This window comes from Aegilops tauschii, chromosome 2 (genome assembly GCF_002575655.3).
Source record: "Aegilops tauschii subsp. strangulata cultivar AL8/78 chromosome 2, Aet v6.0, whole genome shotgun sequence".
NCBI lineage: Eukaryota > Viridiplantae > Streptophyta > Magnoliopsida > Poales > Poaceae > Aegilops > Aegilops tauschii.
Window position 1 is genome coordinate 619,477,501 of NC_053036.3, and position 23,076 is coordinate 619,500,576.

Sequence of the window (23,076 nt, forward strand, 5' to 3'; positions counted from 1 at the left end):
GGGGGCTTCCTGTTCAAACATAGGTCATATTCGAACCAAAGAGAACATAGCTGTCGGTACCCTCTTGATCGGCAACGCCAAGCCACTGGGGGCTATATGATCGCATTCGAATCAGAAGCCCCTAAATTTTTGAAATCTTTTTGTTGCAAACAAGTTCTTTTGATCATATCAAAAGTGTTCAAGGGTGGTTCTTATTCCACCGGCTTAACCTTGATTAATAATGTTGATAGCACATAATAAGCATTATATGTGCTGGTGAACCGGAGTTGAGTTCTTAACCTCATTATTCGGGTTACATAAACCGGAAGTATACTCGAAAGCTCGCAGGTATGCTGTTATGGTTATCTCCAAGATATAATTGAGAACCGGGTTATTATGACTCTGATTCATATTCCGGGTTATATGTACGATATATGACTCTCCATGCGGTGAGCCGCCTAGGGACTTGTGATTTGTTTTCTATGCAGGACAATTAAAGACAGCTCTTTAAACTTAAGGAAAGCAGAGGATCAAACATAACCCGGAAGAATATAAAAGGGCAGTTTAAATAGAGTTAAGCACTACACACGTGCACGATGGCACGACAAAATTAAGTGTTCGTCCTACTCTATTACAGGACTCCCCGAGTCCAAAAGGTGAGGCATTGTTTTTGAGACATAACCATGAGCCGCCTAAGAAATCAAAGGTGCTTGTTGGGTTGAAGCTACCGGCTCATCCCTCTCCGCTCCTCCGGCTGTTTCCATGTCCTGGAAGGTTGATGATTTTCAGTCAATGCCACTCAAGGCTTCAAATTGAGCTTCATCATCAATTAACCCGGCCGGGTCAACTTCAGGGGCGAATGTATGCTTACGAGTCGGAGGAATCAGGCTGACTGCTTCATAATGAGGTGTTGGGATCCTCTGATTCTCTGCGTCATAGCCCGGTTGATATTTGGTAAGGTCTGTATCATTACCAATCAAAGTGGCCACCGGGCATACACTCTTCACACAAGCGGCAAAGTCTTTCTGGTCAAAGGGAGTGCCATCTTCCTTCAAGCTAGGATACCCAAGGGCGATGTCGGCCGGGTCTAGCTCCGGTAGAAACGCCTTGGCCCGGCTTAGAGCGGCTATGGCTCCGGCTCTTGCAGAAGCTCGTCTTAACTCTTGGAAGCGTTGAGGAAGCACGGCAAGCCGCCTGAGTACATCTGCCAGATGAGTGGGAACTTTGTTTGACAGAGCCACAACGGCTAAGGCACGCTGTGACCCGGTGTAAAGTTGTTCTACCAAGGTATAAACCGCCTTCAGCTTGGTCAGCACGTTCTGGTTGAGATTGGAACTCCTGGGACCTGCATTACAAAGTCAGGTGAGTTGATGGCAATTGAGATATTTATGGGAAATGAACGATGTAAACTAGTTACAAACTTACAGAGTAACTTACCAAAGATTGCGGAGACCATCTGAGATACATGGCCTTTTAAGCCGGATAGCTCGGCGGTTCTTTCAGTAAGAGTGGCCTCCGCTTGTTCGGCCCGGCTGAGCAAAGCAGTTTTTTCATCTGCCCAGGATTTTCTTTCTGCTTCAAACTTTTTCTTCAGTTTCTCTTGTGCAGATACACTGAATTCAAATTTGGAGTTGGCCTTTTGGGTTTCACTTTCCTGAGTCTTCAGGCAGTTCTTCAGATCAGAGATTTCCGATTCAAATTTCTTACAGACGACCTGCACAAGTTCCGGGTTACGGTTAGGGTGATTATAATGCAACATTAAGTCCCAAGCACTTTGCAAGCAAAGACACTTGACACTTGGGGGCTAATGTATGCTGAAGAGCTCTGTTTACAGTGCCAGATCATGAAAATAAGTCCCAAGCACTTTGCAGGCAAAGGTACTTGGCACTTGGGGGCTAATGCGTAAAGCTGCTCAACTACTTGATTAAAACAAGGTAAGGACCGGTTCAACTATGCTGTTTAAACCGGCCCTCGAGCGTTACCAGGTAAGCCGGTTTTCTTGCAGTGATTACTAAGCCGGCATTAAGTCTACAACATATTTCATCATAAGTAATAGACTTGGGGGCTGGCATGGTAAGGATAATTATGGAGTAAGCAAGAGAGTTATACCTCAGACTTTTGCTGTATTTGCTTCACCATATCAATTTCCAGGTCCCGGCTGTTCTGCACTTGATTAATATAGCTAGAGACAATATCTCCAATGCTCAGATGAGCATAATCAGTGATGTCCAGCCTGGCCCTGCGGCGTTCCAGAAGCTCTTCCTTGGCAGAGCACCTAGCCAACACGGTGGGTCTTCCCGGTTCAACAAACTCGGTCTGGGTAATTACAACGTCCGGATCATCTGGGGATCTCCGGGTTATCAGAACCTTCCATAACTTGTTCATCATATGGAGCAGTGGCGGTTTCAGGAGCTGGTGCAGACGGTGGCTCATGAGCAGAAGCATCAGGTTCAGTCAGGACCGGCTCTTCGGCCGGCTTATTTTTCTTCGCCCTCTTGCTGGGATTTACATGTACACTGAAAGTCAAAGGGTTAGTGCAAAAACATGAGTAAGATAAGCACAAAATAAGCTGATCATCATTACCCGGGTGCGGTTTTGAAAGCTGGCAGACTAGACTGCATGGAGTCGCCGGAGGAAGGTGAAGTTCCCTGGTAGTTTGAATCAGAAGAATTGAGTGGTTGACGAGTGACACCCGCCAAAGGATGAAAAGGATATAAGTCGGAGATAACCTCAGTTTGGCGCTTCCTTGATGCTTCGGGTAAGCCGGAGGAGAGGTCTGCATCCTTGCTGGTCCGGGTCTGCCTCCGATTTTCATAAATCTGTCGCTTCAAAAGAAATTGAGGATCTTGATAAGCTAAAGGATGTGAAAATCTTACTTTCCGGGTTACTCTTCGGCCTTTAAGTCTTGGCAAGGGCTCCGTGTCGGAGGAAATTATAGTTACCTCTTCAATCACTTCATGACTCGTTCCGGTGTCCTCCTGCTGATAATGCATGTCAATAAGATGGTTAAAAAAGGAGCCTAAAGATTCAAGGGCTACCTCTGACTCGGAGGTGTCTTCCAGGTGAAGCAGGTCCGAGGCGCTAGGTTTACTCCCCTTCTTGCGGGGAGCGGCTTTCCTGGCGGCTTTTTAAACCTTTCTGGCTTTCTTAGCAGCTTCATGGTCATACTTGACCTTCCAGAATTTTTCATTAGCCTGTAAAATACAACAAAGGTTTTTGAAGTTAAGACGAAATCGTTAAAATGGAAGGTGAGGTGTTCAGGTCAATAGTTTACCGCTGGGGCCGGGTTAGCCTTACAGAAAGGACTTAAGCCTGTCCTCCCGCAATCTGCCAGGCTCTTGTTCAGAAGAGACTTGGTCATATCATCAATGACGTCCTCAGGTAAGTCGTCGGGACTGTGCCGAAGAGGATCATCCTTCCGGCCCGTGTAATCACACATTAAGCCGGGGCGGCGGCTTAAAGGAATCACCCGCCAGGCAATCCAGACCCGAAACAGATCAATGCCATTTAGGCCGTTCCCCAGAAGAGCTTTGATTTTGTTGATGGTGGGAATAAGTGGTTGACGTTCAGCTGATAATTTGTCTGGCAGGGGGTGATTTGACTCCAGACGCAGGGCGCGAAAGCCGGGCAGAGGGTTTTCATCAGCCGGAGAAGTATCTTGGTAGTAGAACCATGTCTGGTTCCAATCTTTTGGGTGGCTTGGCGGCTCAGCATAAGGGAGGAGACAATCTCTCTGTCGTTGGATTGAGATTCCACCGAGTTCCAAGCTAGGCCCGTTGGCACATTCATTCTGGCGGTTCAGATAAAATAACTCCCTAAAGAGTAGCAAGTTGGGCTCTTCTCCAAGGTACACCTCACAGAACACTTGGAAGTTACAAATGTTTGACACAAAATTGGGTCCAATGTCTTGAGGTCGCAGGTCGAAAAGGTGCAGAACATCTCTGAAGAATTTTGAGCCGGGAGGAGCAAAGCCCCGGCTCATGTGATCAGCAAATATGACAACCTCTCCGTCCTTGGGTTGAGGTCTCTCTTCGGACGGGTCAGGAGCACGATAGGACATGACCTCTTTCTTGGGCAGGTAACCCGTTTTCACGAAGTCAGCTAAGGTGCTATCAGTAACGTTGGATCTAACCCAGTTGCATGTAATGGGCGCCTTGGGAGCCTTGGGTGGCATTGTGAAGGATGGAAGCCTATAACAAAATAAAATTTCCGGTTCAAATTTAAGCCGGAGGAAAATTTTGGTTCAGTATTTAAGGTGGCGGCTTATGAAGGGGCCTAATGATATATGGCCAATTGTGTCAGGTCATTTAAGCCGCTATGGATATCGTGAGCAATTAAGTTATTTGACTCTGTTATGGATGACCCGGAATATTCATGAAGCATCGCCTTTTTTAAGCCGGTGATATGAGCCGCCATAGCTAACAGATGCAATTTTTGCCGGAGTGTTGCACAAACAAGTTTCACAGGTTGCAGTAATTATTTTGGATCAAACGGTCGTCCAGAAAGGAAAATTTTCTAGACCTAAAAACTGGCACAGAGAAGTTCATAAGTTCTAATGAGGTCTTTTTGCAAGCAAAAGGGATCTGCTAGTATTGGAAATGGGTGCGAAACCACTACCGCAGGAGTTCTGTACTGTTTTTCGAATCAAAAGAAGTCGCGGTGGAAGAACTATAAAAGAACTGAGATGAATTACGAAGAACAGGGAGGAACGTGGAACCCTAATGCGGATCTGACGTTTGAGAAGAAGAGGACTTACAGTTGTAGGTTCACTGCGGAGAGTCGCCGCCGTTCTCTAGACTAGTTCAGGTTGATGCAGCGGCTGAGGCTGAGGAAGACGAGAGGCGCGGCGGCGGCGGCGGAGCTCGGGCTCTGAGGCGTTGAGAGGAGGAAGACGATGGAAAGGGAAGAGTGAGAGAGGACCCGGTCGGGCCTATTTATAAGGGACGGCTGTTAAGTGGGCGCGAGAAACGAGGAGGCTGAAGACATGATTATCCAGCTGCTGAGGCTCCTCGATTTTTGGGATAATTATTAAAGATAAGGATCCGTTGAGATACATTGGGCAGAACGTGCATTAATGGCGGATGACGTCATAGCGGGTTACCAAGAATCCAGAGGATGACATCATGGCGGGTTATAACCTTTGCGCAAACAGAAGACGGAAGATTTTTTTCTTAAGGTATTGAAGATTGACATGAACCGGTACAAATCAATCTGGGGCCTAATGTTGAGGATATAGCTATTAGTGTAACCCGCCCAAGATGGGCCGGGTTACGTTGCGACAGCTCTTCGTTCAGAAGCCCAAGGACAGGTTAAGGATGGCGGTTTAGTAATAGGCCTAAGGCCCAGAGGCGACTTAAGGCCCGTAGTGGTAAACCGCCGTTGTGGCATGACTTGTAGTGTAAGGCAAGAATAGTTAAGAGTCCAAGCCGGACACAGTTTATGAGCCGGCCGGAACTCTGAGAGCCGCTGGGCGTTAACCTTTCTATATAAAGGGACGACCCGGCGGCGGTTCAGGACAAGGAAGATCAGATCGATAGCCAAGCAGAGCGGTTTAGCTCCTGGTCATCGAAATCCTAAGCAATACCACCTCAACTGGAGTAGGCTTTTACCTTCAATGTAAGGGGCCGAACCAGTATAATCCTCGTGTCCTTTGTCCCGTTTAACCCCTTTAAGCTTCCTAGCTGCGATGGCTCCACGACTAAGTCCTTGCACGAGGACATCTGCCGTGACAATTCCACGACACGTAGGATTTTTTTTTGAAATTACTACGTTCCCCAACAGTGGCATCTGAGCCTGGTTTTATGCGTAGATGTTATATGCACGAGTAGAACACAAGTGAGTTGTGGGCGATACAAGTCATACTGCTTACCAGCATGTCATACTTTGGTTCGGCGGTATTGTTGGATGAAGCGGCCCGGACCGACATTATGCGTACGCTTACGCAAGACTGGTTCTACCGACGTGCTTTGCACATAGGTGGCTGGCGGGTGTCAGTTTCTCCAACTTTAGTTGAACCGAGTGTGGCTACGCCCGGTCCTTGAGAAGGTTAAAACAACACTAACTTGACGAACTATCGTTGTGGTTTTGATGCGTAGGTAAGAACGGTTCTTGCTTAGCCCGTAGCAGCCACATAAAACTTGCAACAACAAAGTAGAGGACGTCTAACTTGTTTTTGTAGGGCATGTTGTGATGTGATATGGTCAAGACATGATGCTATATTTGATTGTATGAGATGATCATGTTTTGTAACCGAGTTATCGGCAACTGGCAGGAGCCATATGGTTGTCGCTTTATTGTATGCAATGCAATTGCCCTGTAATGCTTTACTTTATCACTAAGCGGTAGCGGTAGTCGTAGAAGCATAAGTTGGCGAGACGACAACGATGCTACGATGGAGATCAAGGTGTCGCGCCGGTGACGATGGTGATCATGACGGTGCTTCGGAGATGGAGATCACAAGCACAAGATGATGATGGCCATATCATATCACTTATATTGATTGCATGTGATGTTTATCTTTTATGCATCTTATCTTGCTTTGATTGATGGTAGCATTATAAGATGATCTCTCACTAAATTATCAAGGTATAAGTGTTCTCCCTGAGTATGCACCGTTGCGAAAGTTCTTCGTGCTGAGACACCACGTGATGATCGGGTGTGATAGGCTCTACGTTCAAATACAACGGGTGCAAAACAGTTGCACACGCGGAATACTCAGGTTAAACTTGACGAGCCTAGCATATGCAAATATGGCCTCGGAACACTGGAGACAGAAAGGTCGAGTGTGAATCATATAGTAGATATGATCAACATAGTGATGTTCACCATTGAAAACTACTCCATCTCACGTGATGATCGGACATGGTTTAGTTGATTTGGATCACGTGATCACTTAGATGATTAGAGGGATGTCTATCTAAGTGGGAGTTCTTAAGTAATATGATTAATTGAACTTTAATTTATCATGAACTTAGTCCTGGTAGTATTAGCATATCTATGTTGTAGATCAATAGCTCGCGATGTAGCTCCCCGTTTACTTTTTATATGTTCCTAGAGAAATATATGTTGAAAAATGATATTAGCAATGATGCGGACTTGGTCCGTGATCTGAGGATTATCCTCATTGCTGCACAGAAGAATTATGTCCTTGATGCACCGCTAGATGACAGACCTATTGCAGGAGCAGATGCAGACGTTATGAACGTTTTGACAAAAGCTCGGTATGATGACTACTTGATAGTTTAGTGCACCATGCTTTACGGCTTAGAACCGGGACTTCAAAAATGTTTTGAACGCCACGGAGCATATACGATGTTCCAAGAGTTGAAATTGGTATTTCATACTCATGCCCATGTCAAGAGGTATGAGACCTCTGACAGTACTTTGCCACAAGATGGAGGAGAATAGCTCAACCAGTGAGCATGTGCTCAGATTGTCTGGGTACTACAATTACTTGAATCAAGTGGGAGTTAATCTTCCAGATAAGGTAGTAATTGACAAAGTTCTCTAGTCACTGTCACCAAGTTACTAGAACTTCGTGATGAACTATAATATGCAAGGGATGACGAAAGTAATTCCCGAGCTCTTCGCGATGCTGAAATCGACGAAGGTAGAAATCAAGAAAGAGCATCAAGTGTTGATGGTTAACAAGACCACTAGTTTCAAGTAAAAGGGCAAATGGAAGAAAGGGGAACTTCAAGAAGAACGGCAAGCAAGTTGCTGCTCAAGTGAAAAGCCCAAGTCTGGACCTAAGCCTGAAACTGAGTGCTTCTACTGCAAAGGAACTGGTCACTAGAAGCGGAACTGCCCCAAGTATTTGGTGGATAAGAAGGATGGCAAAGTGAACAAAGCTATATTTGATATACATGTTATTGATGTGTACTTTACTAGTGTTTATAGCAACCCCTCGGTATTTGATACTGGTTCAGTTGCTAAGAGTAGTAACTCGAAACGGGAGTTGCAGAATGAACAGAAACTAGTTAAGGGTGAAGTGACGATGTGTGTTGGAAGTAGTTTCAAGATTGATATGATCATCATCGCACACTCCCTATACTTTCGGGATTAGTGTTGAACCTAAATAAATGTTATTTGCTGTTTGCGTTGAGCATGAATATGATTTGATCATGTTTATTGCAATACGGTTATTCATTTAAATTAGAGAATAATTGTTGTTCTATTTACATGAATAAAACCTTCTATGGTCATACACCCAATGAAAATGGTTTGTTGGATCTCGATCGTAGTGATACACATATTCATAATATTGAAGCCAAAAGATGCAAAGTTAATAATGATAGTGCAACTTATTTGTAGCACTGCCGTTTAGGTCATATTGGTGTAAAGCGCATGAAGAAAATCCATGCTGATGGGCTTTTGGAATCACTTGATTATGAATCACTTGATGCTTGCGAACCATGCCTCATGGGCAAGATGACTAAAAACGCCATTCTCCGGAACAATGGAGCGAGCAACAGATTTATTGGAAATCATACATACTGATGTATGTGGTCCGATGAATATTGAGGATCGCGGCAGGTATCGTTATTTTCTCACCTTCACAGATGATTTGAGCAGATATGGGTATATCTACTTGATGAAACACAAGTCTGAAACATTTGAAAATTTCAAAGAATTTCAGAGTGAAGTGGAGAATCATCGTAACAAGAAAATAAAAGTTTCTACGATATGATTGCAGAGGTAAAATATTTGAGTTAACGAGTTTGGCCTTCAGTTAAAACAATGTGAAATAGTTTCACTACTCATGCCACCTGGAACACCACAGTGTAATGGTGTGTCCGAACATCGTAACCGTACTTTATTAGATATGGTGCGATCTATGATGTCTCTTACCGATCTACCACTATTGTTTTGGGGTTATGCATTAGAGACAGCTACATTCACGTTAAATAGGGCACCATCTAAATCCGTGGATATGACACCGTATGAACTGTGGTTTGGCGAGAAACCTAAGATGTCGTTTCTTAAAGTTTGGGACTGCGATGCTTATGTGAAAAAAGTTTCAACATGATAAGCTCGAACCCAAATCGGAGAAGTAAATCTTCATAGGATACCCAAAAGAAACTGTTGGGTACACCTTCTATCACAGATCCGAAGGCAAGATATTCGTTGCTGAGAATGGATCCTTTCTAGAGAAGGAGTTTCTCTCGAAAGAAGTGAGCGGGAGGAAAGTAGAACTTGATAAGGTAATTGTACCTTCTCTCGAATTGGAAAGTAGCTCATCACTGAAATCAGTTCCAGTGATGCCTACACGAATTAGTGAGGAAGTTAATGATGATGATCATGAAACTTCAGATCAAGTTACTACCGAACCTCGTAGGTCAACCAGAGTAAGATCCACACCAGAGTGGTACGGTAATCCTGTTTTGGAAGTCATGTTACTAGACCATGATGAACCTGCGAACTATGAGGAAGCGATGATGAGCCCAGATTCCGCGAAATGGCTTGAGGCCATGAAATCTGAGATGGGATCCATGTATGAGAACAAAGTGTGCACTTTGGTTGACTTGCCCGATGATCGGCAAGCCATAGAAAATAAACGGATCTTCAAGAGGAAGACGAACGCTGATAGTAATGTTACTATCTACAAAACTAGAATTGTCGCAAAAAGGTTTTCGACAAGTTCAAGGTGTTGACTACGATGAGATTTTCTCACTCGTAGAGATGCTTAAGTCTGTCCGAATCATGTTAGCAATTGCCGCATTTTATGAAATCTGGCAAATGAATAAACAAAACTGCATTCCTTAATGGATTTATTAAAGAAGAGTTGTATATGATGCAACCAGAAGGTTTTGTCAATCCTAAAGGTGCTAACAAAATATGCAAGCTCCAGCGATCCATCTATGGACTGGTGCAAGCATCTCGGAGTTGGAATGTACACTTTGATAAATTGATCAAAGCATATAGTTTTATACAGACTTGCGGTGAAGCCTGTATTTACAAGAAAGTGAGTGGGAGCACTGCAACATTTCTGATAAGTATATGTGAATGACATATTGTTGATCGGAAATAATGTAGAATTATTCTGCAAAGCATAAAGGAGTATTTGAAAGTAGTTTTTCAAAGAAAGACCTCGGTGAAGCTGCTTACATATTGAGCATCAAGATCTATAGAGATAGATCAAGACGCTTGATAAGTTTTGTCAATGAGTACATACCTTGACAAGTTTTTGAAATAGTTCAAAATGGAACAGTCAAAGAAAGAGTTATTGCCTGTGTTACAAGGTGTGAAGTTGAGTAAAAACTCAAAACCCGACCACGGCAGAAAAATAGAAAGAGAATGAAGAGTTATTCCCTATGCCTCAGTCATAGGTTCTATCAAGTATGTTATTCTGAGTACCAGACCTATTGTGTACCTCACCATAAGTTTGGCAAGGGAGTACAATAGTGATCTAGGAGTAGATCACTGGACAACAGTCAAAATTATCCTTAGCGGAATCAGGATATGTTTCTCGATTATGGAAGTGACAAAAGGTTGGTCGTCAAGAGTTACGTCAATGCAAGCTTTGACATCGATCTAGATGACTCTAAGTCTCGATCTAGATGCATATTGATAGTGGGAGCAATTAGCTAGAGTAGCTCCGTGCAGAGCATTGTTGACATAGAAATTTGCAAAATACATACATATCTGAATATGGCAGACCCGTTGACTAAACTTCTCTCACAAGCAAAACATGATCACACCTTAGTACTCTTTGGGTGTTAATCACATAGCGATGTGAACTAGATTATTGACTCTAGTAAACCCTTTGGGTGTTACATGACGATGTGAACTATGGGTGTTAATCACATGATGATGTGAACTATTGATATTAAATCACATGGCGATGTGATCTAGATTATTGACTCTAGTGCAAGTGGGAGACTGAAGGAAATATGCCCTAGAGGCAATAATAAAGTTATTATTTATTTCCTTATTTCATGATAAATGTTTATTATTCATGCTAGAATTGTATTAACCGGAAACATAATACTTGTGTGAATACATAGACAAACAGAGTGTCACTAGTATGCCTCTACTTGACTAGCTCGTTGATCAAAGATGGTTCTGTTTCCTAGCCATAGACATGAGTTGTCATTTGATTAACGGGATCACATCATTAGGAGAATAATGTGATTGACTTGACCCATTCCGTTAGCTTAGCACTTGATCGTTTAGTATTCTGCTATTGCTTTCTTCATGACTTGTACATGTTCCTATGACTATGAGATTATGCAACTCCCGTTTACCGGAGGAACACTTTGTGTGCTATCAAGCGTCACAACGTAACTGGGTGATTATAAAGGTGCTCTACAGGTGTCTCCGAAGGTACTTGTTGGGTTAGCGTATTTCGAGATTAGGATTTGTCACTCCGATTGTCGGGGAGGTATCTCTGGGTCCACTCGGTAATGCACATCACTATAAGCCTGGCAAGCATTGTAACTAATGAGTTAGTTGCGGGATGATGTATTACGAAACGAGTAAAGAGACTTGCCGGTAACGAGATTGAACTAGGTATTGAGATACCGACGATCGAATCTCGGGCAAGTAACATACCGATGACAAAGGGAACAACGTATGTTGTTATGCGGTTTGACCGATAAACATCTTCGTAGAGTATGTAGGAGCCAATATAAGCATCCAGGTTCGCTATTGGTTATTGACCGGAGACGTGTCTCGGTCATGTCTACATAGTTCTCGAACCCGTAGGGTCCGCACGCTTAAAGTTTGATGACGATTTGTATTATGAGTTATGTGATTTGATGTACCGAAGGTAGTTCGAAGTCCTGGATGAGATCGGGGACATGACGAGGAGTCTCGAAATGGTCGAGACGTAAAGATCGATATATTGGACGACTATATTCGGACATCGGAAAGGTTCCAAGTGATTCGGGTATTTTCGGAGTACCGGGGAGTTACGGGAATTCACCGGGAGAAGTATTGGGTCTTATTGGGCCATATGGGAATATAGGAGAGAGGCCAAAAGGAAGGAGGCGCCCCCCCCTCTGGTCCGAATTGGACAAGGGGTGCAGCCCCATTTTCCTTCTCCCTCTCCCCCTCTTTCCTTCTCTCCTACTCCGGACAGGAAAGGGGAATCCTACTAGGACTTGGGAGTCCTAGTAGGACTCCCCACACTTGGCGCGCCCCCTCTAGGGCCGGCCTCTCCCTTTCTCCTTTATATACGGGGGCAGGGGGCACCCCATAGACACACAAGTTGATCTATTGATCTATTCCAGCCGTGTGCGGTGCCCCCCTCCACCATAAACCACCTTGGTCATATCGTAGCGGTGCTTAGGCGAAGCCCTGCGTCGGTAGCAACTTCATCACCGTCACCACGCCCTCGTGCTGACGGAACTCTCCTGTGAAGCTCTGCTGGATCGGAGTTCGCGGGACGTCATCGAGCTGAACGTGTGCTGAACTCGGAGGTGCCGTACGTTCGGTACTTGGATCGGTCGGATCGTGATGACGTACGGCTACATCAACCGCGTTGTGCTAACGCTTCCGCTTTCAGTCTACGAGGGTACGTGGACACACTCTCCCCCCTCGTTGCTATGCATCACCATGATCCTGTGTGTGCGTAGGAAATTTTTTGAAATTACTACGTTCCCCAACACTTACTTGGTCGCAACTAGGGACCTTTGTTTTATTAGAGGGAGCAGCGTCGAGAGAGATGGCCCCAGCTGCATGTCCCACACTAGGCATGCAACTGCATGTCTTTTAACTTGGTCGCAACTGGGGAGGGGGGCTTTGTTTTGTCGGATGGGGCCGCATCGAAGGAGATGGGTCCAGGTGCATGTCCCACACTAGGCACACAACTCCATGTCTTCTAACTTGGTCGCAACTTGGGGGGACCTTTTCTTTGTCGAAGGGGGGGCATCGAGAGAGAGGAGCCCAGTTGCATGACCCACACTAGGCACGCAACTGCATGTCTTCGAGCATGGTCGCAACTACATGTCTTATAACTTGGTTGCAACTCGACTTTTGCGAGTTTCATGTCCCACAATGGGCACGCAATTGCATGTCTTCTAACTTCGTCGCAATTGGGGGACCTTTTATTCTGTCAGAGGGGGCGGCGCCGAGAGAGATTGGGCTGAGTTGCATGTCCCACACTAGGCATGCAACTGCATGTCTTCTTACATGGTCGCAATTGGGGGGACCTTTGTTTTGCCGGAGGGGGCGCGTCGAGAGAGATGGGTCTAGTTGCATGTCCCACACTAGGCACGCAACTGCATGTCTTCTAACTTGGTCGCAGCTTGGGGGACCTTTGTTTTGTCGGAGGTGACGGCATCGAGAGAGAGAGAGAGAGGGGCTCAGTTGCATGCCCCACACTAGGCACACAACTGCATGTCTTATAACTTGGTTGTAACTCCGACTTTGCCAGTTTCATGTCCCACAATGGGCACGCAATTGCATGTCTTCTTACTGAAGGAAATATGCCCTAGAGGCAATAACAAAGTTGTTATTTATATATTTTCTTATATCATGATAAATTTTTATTATTCATGCTAGAATTGTATTAACCGGAAACTTAATACATGTGTCGATACATAGACAAAACACAGTGTCCCTAGTAAGCCTCTACTAGACTAGCTCGTTAATCAAAGATGGTTAAGTTTCCTAACCATAGACATGTGTTGTCATTTGATGAACGAGATCACATCATTAGGAGAATGATGTGATGGACAAGACCCATCTGTTAGCTTAGCATAATGATCGTTAAGTTTTATTGCTATTGCTTTCTTCATGACTTATACATATTCCTTTGTCTATGAGATTATGCAACTCCCGAATACCGGAGGAACACCTTGTGTGCTATCAAACGTCAAAACGTAATTGGGTGATTATAAAGATGCTCTACAGGTGTCCCCAAAGGTGTTTGTTGGGTTGGCATAGATCGAGGTTAGGATTTGTCACTCCGAGTATCAGAGAGGTATCTCTGGGCCCTCTCGGTAATGCACATCAGATAAGCCTTGCAAGCAATGTGACTAATGAGTTAGTTGCGGGATGATGCATTACGGAACGAGTAAAGAGACTTGCCGGTAACGAGATTGAACTAGGTATGAATATACCGACGATCGAATCTCGGGCAAGTAACATACCGATGACGAAGGGAATAACGTATGTTGTCATTACGATTTGACCGATAAAGATCTTCGTAGAATATGTAGGAGCCAATATGAGCATCCAGGTTCTGCTGTTTGTTATTGATCGGAGATGTGTCTCGGTCATGTCTACATAGTTCTCGAACCCATAGGGTCCGCGCGCTTAATGTTTGATGACGAATTGTATTATGAGTTATGTGTTTTGGTGACCGAAGATTGTTCGGAGTCCTAGATGAGATCATGGACATGACGAGGAGCCTCGAAATGGTCGAGAGGTAACGATTGATATAGTGGACGATGGTATTCGGACACCGGAATAGTTCCAGATCGTTTCGGGTATTTTTCGGAGTACCGGGAGGTTACCGGAACCCCCGGGGAGAGGCAATGGGCCTCATGGGCCATAGGGGAGAGAGGGGACAACCCACAAGGGGTGGCCGCGCCCCCCCATGGGAGTCCGAATTGGACTAGGGGAGGGGGCGGCGCTCCCCTTTCCCTCTCCTACTCCCTCTCCTTTTTCCCCCTTTCCCACTCCGGAAAAGGAAGGGGAAATCCTACTAGGACTAGGAGTCCTAGTAGGACTCCCCTCTCTTGACGCGCCCCCTGGTGGTCGGCCTCCTCCCCTCATCCTTTATATACGGGGGCAGGGGGGCACCCCAAGGCACATCAATTGTTCTTAGCCGTGTGCGGTGCCCCCCTTCACAGTTTACTCCTCCGGTCATAGCGTCGTAGTGCTTAGGCGAAGCCCTCTGCGGATCACATCACCATCACCGTTGCCACGCCGTCATGCCGACGAAACTCTCCCTCGACACTTTGCTAGATCAAGAGTTCGAGGGACGTCATCGAGCTGAACGTGTGCTGAACTCAGAGGTGCCGTACGTTCGGTACTTGATCGGTTGGATCGCGAAGACGTTCGACTACATCAACCACGTTAATCTAACGCTTCCGCTTTCGGTCTACGAGGGTACGTGGACACACTCTCCCCCTCTCATTGCTATGCATCTCCTAGATAGATCTTGCGTGAGCGTAGGATTTTTTTTGAAATTGCATGCTACGTTCCCTAACACTTACTTGGTCGCAACTGGGGACTTTTGTTTTGCCCGAGGGAGCGGCGTCGAGAGAGATGGTCCCTAGTTGCATGTCCCACACTAGGCACGCAACTGCATGTCTTTTAACTTGGTCGCAACCGGGGGGCATTTATTTTGCCGGAGGGGGTCGCGTCGAGAGAGATGGGGCTAATTGCATGTCCCACACTAGGCATGCAACTACATGTCTTCTAACTTGGTCGCAACTTGGTGTACCTTTGTTTTGTCGCAGGTGGCGACGTCAAGAGAGAGAGGGGCCCAACTGCATGCCCCACACTAAGCACGCAACTGCATGTCTTTGAGCATGGTTGCAACTGCATGTCTTACAACTTAGTTGCAACTCCGACTTTGCCAGTTTCATGTCCCACAATGCGCACGCAACTGCATGTCTTCTTACTACGGTCGCAACTGGGGACCTTTGTTTTGTCAGAGGGAGCGGCGTCGAGAGAGAGGGGCCCCAGTTGCATGTCCCACACTAGGCACGCAACTGCATGTCTTTTAACTTGGTCGCAACTGGGTGAGCCTTTGTTTTGTCGGAGGGGGCCGCGTCGAGAGAGATAGGGCCAAGTGTATGCCCCACACTAGGCACGCAATTGCATGTCTTCGAGCATGGTCGCAACTCCATGTCTTATAACTTGGTTGCAACTCGACTTCATTTTTTTGTACGGGTAGACGCACTAGTTGCATGTGCCACAATGGGCAGGCAACTGCATGTCTTCTAATTTGGTCGCAACCGGGGAACATTTGTTTTGTCGGAGGGGGCGGCGTCTAGAGACATGGGGCCAATTTCATGTCCCTCAGTAGGCATGCAACTGCATGTCTTCTAACTTGGTTGCAACTGGGGGACCTTTGTTTTGTCGGAGGGGGCGGCAACGATAGAGAGGTGACCAGCTGCATGTCCAAATATACTCATGCAACCACATGTCTTTCTAGCATGGTCGTACTTAGTGTCTTCTAACTTAGTTTCAACTAGGGGCCTTTGTTTTGTCGGCGGGGTGGCGGTAAGAGAGAGGGGGGCAACTAGTCATGCAATATGCAAGCGCGGCCCCCCAGACTATAACTATGTCTCTTTACAAACATTTTCGCAACTAGACTTTTTTGCTTGGTCGGAAGGTGGCAGCTCCCCCGTGAATCCTCTATCCTCGCTATGTATCACATGAGCACCATAACACCGCCGTTTTTTGCCATGCCCGCAAACACAAATCAAGCACCCGATCTCACAACTAGTTTGTGTTTTTTCTCTTTTTTTTTGAAACCATATACATTTTTTCTTCTTTCCTTTTTGCATTTTTTTGTTTTCCCAAGGATTTAATAAAAAATCTAATTTGTTTTTTGTATCTGATTCAACAACAGAGCTCATTTTCCAAAAAAGGGAGCATATTAAAGGAGAGAAGAGTTACTTGTCCAGATCCTCAGACACATTTTTAGTGTTGTTTGTGAAGGGAGTGACTATAGACGGTTGCTGCTGTTTTCTATTTATTTCTTTTTAAAGTCTCTGGAATGTGGACCCAGGCTCAACATCTTTCTGGAGGCCACATCACTGTTTGAATTGAGAGAAGAGCATACACAGAGAGAGAAAACGCGAGAGGAAGGAAGCCGCATCACGGGGGCGGCCACATCGAAGGTTTCCGCGGCGGAAGTCGCCGGCGACGAGATGCTCGGCGATCCCGGCGCCCCTCCAGAGTCCTCGCGCCCTGCTGGTGAGGTTAGCTACGGCCCCTTTTCCCCTCTCTCCCCTCCACCCCACAAATCATGCCCCCGTTGCGTGTACGCGAGGTGAAATCGAGCTGCGGGTGTCAATTTTCTATAGTCTAGGGTTCCATAATTTGGTGAGAATCACGATTATGAGAGGGACTTGCAAGTCCAGAAGAGGGATTTGGGGGGGGGGGGGGGGGGGGGGGGGCACACCAGTTCACGGCGGACCACGCCAGTTCCCCATCCCGCTGCACAGCAGCTGCGCCGGTGGTGCTGCCCGACGAAAAGGGGGCAGGGGCAGCTCGGCCGTCTTCTCCATCATCCTCCGGCGCCGCCCCGGTCAGCGAGATGGGGAACTTGGTAGGACTACATCTGAATTTTCTGTGCTTTACGAGAGCGTCTGTCTAATTCTGTTCACTGCCAGTAGACATTCTGTGGTTGTGAATTTACAAGTATCCAAGTTCACTGTCAGTAGACATGTCTGAATTACGGCGGACCACGCCAGTTCCCCATCCCGCTGCACAGCAGCTGCGCCGGTGGTGCTGCCCGACGAAAAGGGGGCAGGGGCAGCTCGGCCGTCTTCTCCATCATCCTCCGGCGCCGCCCCGGTCAGCGAGATGGGGAACTTGGTAGGACTACATCTGAATTTTCTGTGCTTTACGAGAGCGTCTGTCTAATTCTGTTCACTGCCAGTAGACATTCTGTGGTTGTGAATTTACAAGTATCCAAGTTCACTGTCAGTAGACATGTCTGAATTACTTAGGTCAGTACTCCTGTAGTACTACCGTGCAAGTGATCTGCACCTGTTAGTTTTTTTACCACTATAGTTGATGGATTTAGCTATCTTCTGTGTCTCTCAAGGTAGGAGATTTGCTGCTGATAGTCTTGACTAATTAAGGCATCTCTTAATCTTTTCAACATCAATTTTTTCATATTCAAAGTTGTTCTGCTTTTAGCTTCCTCTCTCCAACTCATGGAATGTTGGATTTGTAGTGCCTGTTTTGGTTTTGTTTGTCTGAACTACCGAAACAGACACTTGATGTTTTACATTTCCATAAGAAAATCTGGGAGTGTTTCCTTTTACTAGTTACAATTAGCAATATGTGAACGGATTAACCATCCTCACTTAATCTCTACCACAGTTTTATGACAAGCTTTTATTATCTCAGATTTTTTTTGTTTGCCAGCTAGGGGATATATGGTGCGAATCTAGATTCTGGGATGGAGTTTGCAAATGGAGATGACGATTTTTGGGTATGTTTTTTTTTTTTGCGCTTTTTTTGGGTGTGAATCACAAATCTGAGGGAGCGAATTAGTGTTTTGTTTGGCTTGACCTCGTACTTTTCTGAGTGCGAAATGAAGAGAACAAATTCCATGGCCGACGTTGAAATAGAGGTAGGTAGCTGAGATTTTTTCAAAGGTAACTATTGAATTCTGCTGTGATGTACTTGGACTTGGTTGTTACTGATGTCCCTTCAATTGCCTGCTTGCACTGAGCATTGCCAATGCTTGTTTGAATTTTCTGAGGTATTCGGCATACTGAGATTATTATTATTTATTTTCTAAGGCACTCGCATTTGGCATGACCCTGCATTTTTTTACTTTTCTTGCATGCTAGAACTTGATGTGCAACAGAGTACCAGATTATATTCATCAAGGCAGATAACTTAAAGAGTTTATTTTTGTTGTTCATGAAAGCACATACATGTTGTGCAAATGCACTTGAAGATAGCAAGGTGCAGGTGGCAGGTTCCAGCGACGGCGCCACTACCCCTGCTCGACGCGACCCCTTGCGGTGGCTGGCCTTGTTTGGCAGCCATCCGGCGGCTGCTGCTCTGCGCTGGCCGGTGCTTCCCTACATCGACGGTGACGACACGTGGTTTCCCTCTCGGTGCTGACGGTCCTCTCCGGCGGTCTGCTTCCCCGTCTCCTGCCTGCTCTACTTCGGCGGTATTTGGGGTTCTGGTCTTGGGCCGGGGTGAAATCCCTGCGCAGCGATGGCCTGCGCTGACAACGGCGACACCTGAGAGTGCCGTAACCTCCACGGAGGCGCTGTCATGGCCCAGACTGACCCTCTCCTCGAGCACCGGGGGAAACCCTTGGTCCAGTTCATTGGACAAGGCAGCGGCGGCGTCTCAGCGCCATTCCCTTCTTGAAGGCGTTGCTTGGGTCGCACTTGGAGTCCCCGATGCGGCAACTGGAGATGGTGGCCTCCCCGGTCTTCCGGCGAGGCTTGCTGGTAATGCAATGCTGTGATGAGTGCTTCAGCGTAGAGCGTGGGCGTCCGGGGCGCTATGTACGCCGGCGCCGGCATGTCCAAGACGATGGCTTCACTAGTCCTGGTTGGGTCCTGCCATCCACCTGCCGTCTCCTAGGCACTTATGGGTGGAAGGTACGTTGGCCTGGACAGCCCTGGAGATGCGATCTTCTTTGGAGGCGCCTGGCAACGGCTGTGATGTGGCCTTGAGGCTCTGAGTCTAGTTACCTCACCGTTCATGGTTGGAGGCTGGACAAGGCTAAACCTTTCGTAGTTGCAGTCTGTAGTTGGTAGCACCTCCTCGCCTGCTCGTTTGGTGAGGACGATGATGTGTGTGCGTGTGTCCCTCCTCTTGGGAGGTTGTACCTGTACTACTGTTCTCTTCCTGTTCAATGAAATGAAACGCAAACTCTTTTGCGTTTTCTCGAAAAAAAGATGGTTGGGATGCCAGATTCATCACCGTTTGTTGATGTTGCACATGTTGGACACCAAGGTATGGCTGCTGCACATGGAGAATGATGTTCTAAGTTCCTTTTTTTGGCCACCCTTGTGAACAACCTTTTTTCCAAAAAAAAAAGCAATCTTACATGAACCGGTGTCAGCAGATTAACTGGGACTGGTCCGCAGCTGTTTGGAGTTCTTTGTGCCATAGTTCCGTCCAGCACCTACAAAATGAAGAGAAAACATTGTTGCTGAGGTATATTTGGCCATCCACAAGAAAGGTTCATTTTTTCTATGCCTCTGTTTCTTTTTTCTTAGTTCACACTATACATTCTTGATCTTCTGTAGTCACCAAACTAGATGTTAACTATGCTACATTTTTCTCATCTTTTTCTGTACACTAGGCAGGGTCATGTATGATAATATCCTTGTAATACAACCCCACTGTAGCAAATCTTGAAAAAAGTTCAGTCTTTCTTTTTAGTGTCTTGTGCAGGGGAGAGGGCAGCACCCTACTGATTTCTGTTTTAATTACCAAGCCATATTATGCCCTAAAACATGAACCAATCAATCCATATACAACTTTTGTAGGGAGGAGTCCAACATCAATTTTTCATGGACATACAGTTAAAAATAAAATGATTTTCTGCTGTCAGAATTGCTACAACACACATGCCGGTCAAATACTACTTGATTCAGTTTTGCCTCTTCTTGAATTTTTCCTACCAATTATAACTCTAACCTCTGTCCCATCAGGAATCTTCCATACTGCTGCAGGATTGCTGTTACAAACATGAGAAGAGAGAAAAGAAAATCAGATCTAGAACAAATCAGAGAAGAGAAGGCGGGAGGAAAGGTGGGAGGGGGAGAAAATCAGGAGATCAGACGCCCTTACACTAGTGAGTTTCTCCATGCTTGTGGGCATGAGGTTTTGCCTGGGTTCAGTCAAAAAGTACAGTTCATAAAGCAGAGCAGCAAATATATTTTTTATCTTTTCCTATGTCGTCCGGGCCCACAAGCAAACAATGTCATGGCCCAGCCCAACAAACAAACAAACAGGAAAAGAGAAACCAGCCCAGGTGTTAAGCCGGTTCAACCCAGCAGATAGAGAGCTACTTAACAGGCCTAATCTACATATGATGACGTCAGCCGACTGTGAAGTCTCAGAGACCTAGACAGTCCCTTAGTAGTATAATGCATGTAGGATGCTACAAAATCATCAAAATGAGTGTAGTTGTTTTGAAATAGTAGTTACAACAATTAGTACACTTACTAAGATCCACATTCCCGGTGCAATTCAAACAAGAGTTAAATACACTAAGGGTGACTCAGCTTGTTCGGCGCGGTCAGTTTGGTGTCTAAAATTGTAAAATACATGAAACTGGTGCTCAAACTTGTCTAGCTGTGCAAATACGGTGCCTCCTTCCGTTTCCAGGCGTACGCTATGCCCGCATGGCGTGACAGCGTGGCGGTGGTTCACATGTAAGTGACTGAGAGCAAGGGGAGGAGCTGGGTAGCCTGCGCGTGAGGAATCGCCTCATATTTTATTTAATCATGTATTAAAGCCAACAGTAAAAATAAATTGCATGACTTAGAATCCATGTTGAGATCTCACGGTCGCAGATTGCATTATACGCACAGGCTATCAACCACACCAAAATATGCACAGTGGACTTCCATGAGGTCGAATTATATATACAGCGTTGCTTTGCAAAAGGTTACTTTGGAGCACGGGCATTGTGCCTGTTTCTCTGAAGTTCAGAGAATTGGATTTTTACAACTAAAAAAAATTCCAAAATCTTTATACGTGCACACATAGAAGTGTAATATATTGTGTGAATCTTCATCAAAATTCGCATTTGTATGTAGAGATAAAAAAAAAGATACATACATTCAAAATTTTGCTTGTTATTTGGCTGGAATTTTGTCTTTATTGCAAGGCATAATATAACATAAATTTGTATGAAATTTGACAGTCAGAGCACATGCATACGTTTCTGGTGTGAAAAAAAGCTGAACTTTTAAGTGACAGTTTTGAACCTTAAAAAAACATGCCCAGTGGCCACCGTGCTCCGAAAATCCGATTTGGCCGCTATGTACCTCTTCAAGCTATTCTTTTATATATGGTACTCATTTGGGCCCACACAAGTTTTATTTTTATTTTTCAAGTTTGTGTTTATTTTTTGTCTTTGATATCGCTTTACCTTTTGAATGAAGAAATGCAAGAAAAAGTTACAACTGACATAAACTTAAAAGAAAGCGCTAGTGCATTTCATGTTTTCGGAAAATGTTTCACATGTATTCAAAAGTTATAACGTGTTTTCAAAATTCATCAGGTTCAACATGTTTTAAAATATGTTCATCAAGTATTAAAAAATTGTTGTGTAAAATTATCCTTACAATTCTACAAACACGGTTGACATGTTTTGATACATTTCTAGAATTTAATATTATTACACTGTAATTTTCATATATGTTGAATAATTTCAAAAATACAATGCTGTCAATTTTTTGATAATTTTGTATTTCAGAAATACAATGAAGGTACACCATAATCATGTATCCTTCTGGTCTAGAATGAAGATATATAAATTTACACAATAATCTTAAATATTTTTTGAAAATTTTAAATCCATATAATTTTTTGAAAAAGTTAATTACCTCTTCAAAGTACACAATGAAAAGATAAAAAATAAACAAAAATACACAGTAAGTGCATATCGATAATTGTTGTATTTTTTATATGGGAAATTTGCGTGTCATAAAACTAAACAGGAACTTGGAAAAAGGTAAAAAAAAAACCGATGGATTATACATCAGAAAAATTGCAAAGCAACACGTGGAATTGGTCTACATAACTTTCTAGCTATTACTTGTACATACCGGATAGTTTTCCCATGTGGGCAGATCGTGACGTTTGGTAACCTGGAGGTGCAGGTTCAAAACACCGTCATGGTGATTTTTTTAAATATTATTTCTCTCTAGTATACACTGTATTTGAGGGCTTTCCTACATAATTAAATAAAATACAAGGGATGTTTCTGCAAAATAGTTCCTCCCCGCACATATCCACTTACATGTGGGCCATTGCCATGCTGGCACTTCACGTGGGCAGGCCGTATGTTTGAATACGGAAGGAGGCACCGTATTTGCACGACTGGACAAATTCGGGCACTAGTTTTATGTATTTTGCAACTTTAGGCACCAAACAGATCGTGCAAGACAAGTTTAGGCACCTCCGGTGTATTTAACTCTTGAAACAATGGAGTGCTAGGACGTTGAGCGGCAGAGGAAAAAAAAGAAATGAACATGCATCACTACAGTTGTGCAACTGCATCGGTCAAAGGGAGCACTATTATTTGAAGCGGTGAAGCCATGACGAGGTTTTAAAATTTGAAAGTTAGGACAATGAAAATTGGGGAAGAGGGTCGGCAGGAGAACATTGAAGGGAGGAACAGTGGCTGAAGGACAATTACTGTGAAGGAGCGCCGACGGAAAATCAATTGGCAAATTGACTGTTGAT

At 45.0% G+C, this 23,076-nt stretch overlaps 1 long non-coding RNA gene across 2 annotated transcripts; it reads left to right on the forward strand.

Annotated features, from left to right (window-relative positions):
- Positions 1-16,660: 16,660 nt before the first annotated feature.
- LOC109752626 (uncharacterized) lies at positions 16,661-20,679 on the forward strand. 2 transcript variants are annotated; one of them, XR_006670801.2, is made up of 4 exons: positions 16,661-16,865; positions 18,043-19,605; positions 19,718-19,834; positions 20,310-20,679. It is a non-coding gene; the product is annotated as an uncharacterized lncRNA (long non-coding RNA). The 2 variants fall into 2 exon arrangements; XR_006670800.2 differs by having other exon boundaries at positions 16,662-16,865; positions 19,718-19,809; positions 20,310-20,642.
- The last annotated feature ends 2,397 nt before the right edge of the window (positions 20,680-23,076 follow it).